Source organism: Alligator mississippiensis, unplaced genomic scaffold (assembly GCF_030867095.1).
Source record: "Alligator mississippiensis isolate rAllMis1 unplaced genomic scaffold, rAllMis1 scaffold_43, whole genome shotgun sequence".
In the NCBI taxonomy this organism is placed as follows: Eukaryota; Metazoa; Chordata; order Crocodylia; family Alligatoridae; genus Alligator; species Alligator mississippiensis.
In genome coordinates, this window is record NW_026775379.1 from 72,501 (window position 1) to 75,000 (window position 2,500).

General features: G+C 59.4%; 1 pseudogene; it reads right to left on the minus strand.

The window, feature by feature from the left end:
- Nucleotides 1-2,500, minus strand: part of LOC132247397 (28S ribosomal RNA) — a 9,754-nt pseudogene that overhangs the window by 3,869 nt on the left and 3,385 nt on the right.

Below are 2,500 nucleotides of genomic sequence, written 5' to 3' on the forward strand. Positions count from 1 at the left end.
AATTGGAGGGCCGGGGGATCACCTTCGTCAGAACGACGCGTGGTGCCTCCTGGGCAGCCGCCTGGGGGTCCTGCGCCTCCAGGGGCTTCGGGGCATCAGGATCCTCGAACCTCGGGACACTGGACATGTCCCCCCCCGCCGCCAACCAGAGCCGCTCCACTTCGTCACTTATCCCACACGCGTAGGATACTTTCCGTATGACATCATCAGATGAAGTGGCTACGCGAATCAGCCTCCTCACTTGCGCTGCCGGAATGGCTTTCGCCAGGCGCGGCAGCCCAAGGCCCCCGTCCCGCTGCCGGGAGTGGAGGAGGCCGTCCGAGGTACAGGCAGGTAGGTGGAACCATTCCTTCACCTTTCTTCGGTTCATAGAATCCAGAGCCTCCAAGGCCACACGACCGGTGTTCGCGTAATCGGCCTGGTAGTGCAGCCTGGGAATGGCATACTGCACCAGCAAAGAGAGCTTCTGCGTCGGTTTGAGCGGAGCAGTCCCTATCCTCTCGAGCCAGGAGCTTAGTTGCGTACCCAAATCTGGTTTGTCGATCCCAACCCAAGGACCGACATTCAAGCCCAGATATCGTGTCGACTCGCCCGGTCCCAGCATCGTGATCGCACGGCCGGCTATCGTCCAGGCCTCACAGGTGTTAACCGTAAAGGAGTCGCATGTCGGATTCAAGAAGAACCCCTGACATTTTGTGGGTTGCACTCGTAGGCTCGTGAGGTTGCAGAAGTCCTCTAGGATGCCGATGTTATGTTGCATACCCTCCCATGAGTCACTCAGCAGGACGAGATCATCCGCGAACGCCAGGGTAGCCAGGGAAGCACTCCCGACTTTCACTCCCCGCCCGATCGTCTCGAGCTTGGCTATCAGGGGGTCCATTGCAATATTGAACAGCAGGGGGGACATCGGGTCGCCTTGCTTGACTCCGGATTTGATGCTGATAGGTGGGGTGAAACCATTAAACACTTGTACTCTCGTGGTAACCTTCTGGTATGAATCTTCAATGAGATTCACGATGTGTTGGTCCACCCCTTTGGCCTTTAGGACACAGGAGATGTGATCGTGTGACACCGAATCGAAGGCCTTGGCTATGTCCACGAATACTACGCCGAGCGGACGCCTCTCTTGCTTCACCTTACGTAAGATGAACTCAAGCACCTTCAGGTTCTCGGCACACCCAGGTGCCGAGACGAACCCCCGCTGGCGGGGGTTGATGGGACATGCTGCGGCGAGCCGAGCGGTGAGCACCCGCGAGAATAACCTCAGCACAATGGACCCGATAGTGATGGGGCGCCAGTTGCCCAGCAGCCTCAGCTTCTCAAAGTCCACTGCTTTCGGTATCAGCACAGACCGACATTCCTTTAGTCCGTCCGGGACCGTGCCAGTGATCAACCAAAGGCTGAACAACTCGGCAAGAGCATCTCCTTCGGGGTCAGCGCGGCGCAGATCTTTCAGGGTGAGCTTATCCGGACCTGGAGCCGATTTGTTGGCCATTTCCATCATGTGCTTGACCACCTCCTCGGGAGTGATCAGGGCCTTGAACGCGAAATTATCCGCGTCCCTTCGGACCCCGAACCGTCCGAGACCGGCGAAGGGCGGCTCGACCTCCCACTTTCCTCGGTAGGCCTGGAAGACCTCCTCGAGCGGGAGGGTGCACTGATTACGCTCAGCGCCGTCCAGGATGATGGACGCCAGGAGCTTCCTGTTGGCACCAAACAGGTGCTGGTACCGCAGGAAAGTGCCCCGTTTGACAGCCCGTTTGTTCATCCAGGACGTGGGATCGCCACCCTCCTTAGGCCTCTTCTTGTCCGGGACCCTCCGCGGTCCTGGGGGCACCCCCAAGAATGAGGTCAGAACATCAAGGGAGACGGAGTCGACCCGGGCACGAATCCCGGGTTGGCCCTCCACCCATGCGCCCAACACTTCCCGAACCTTGTCCGACAGGCCCTGCCCCTTCCTCAGCCACTGGCGTGCCCTCCGGGCCAGGACCTTCCTGATTTTCTTAGGTGGGTCGCTTGGGTTTTGGGCTTCCATCTCCGGAGTCACGGACCCTTCCTCCGCCGCGGAGGCCGATTCAGCTACACCACCCGATGCGGTCTGTTCAGGGCACAGACCGAGCAACCTCCTTTTATCGCTGATCTGCTTAGGCGTTTTCGACACCATTTCAGCAGCGATCAGCTGGTTGATGTTCCGGGCGCCATGGAACATCACGTCAAGGCGGGTGAGAGTTTCCTCTTCCTCCACCGACCAGCACCCACGTCTGGCTCGGGGCCTTAAACCGGATCTCGAAAGGCCGCCCGCAACCCGTTCCGCATTACGTGTTACCGGGTGCATGTGCCGCTTGTGCTGCGATAGGCCAACTTTTTTGTCGAAGGAGGCAGGGCACTCAGGACAAGCCCAGTCCTTCCCGGTCCGCTCCGGCACCCTCCCCTGGCAACGTGGGGCGTGGCAGAGGATGCTGTGCTTGTTAGCACTGACCTTATCACAATGGGTGCACTG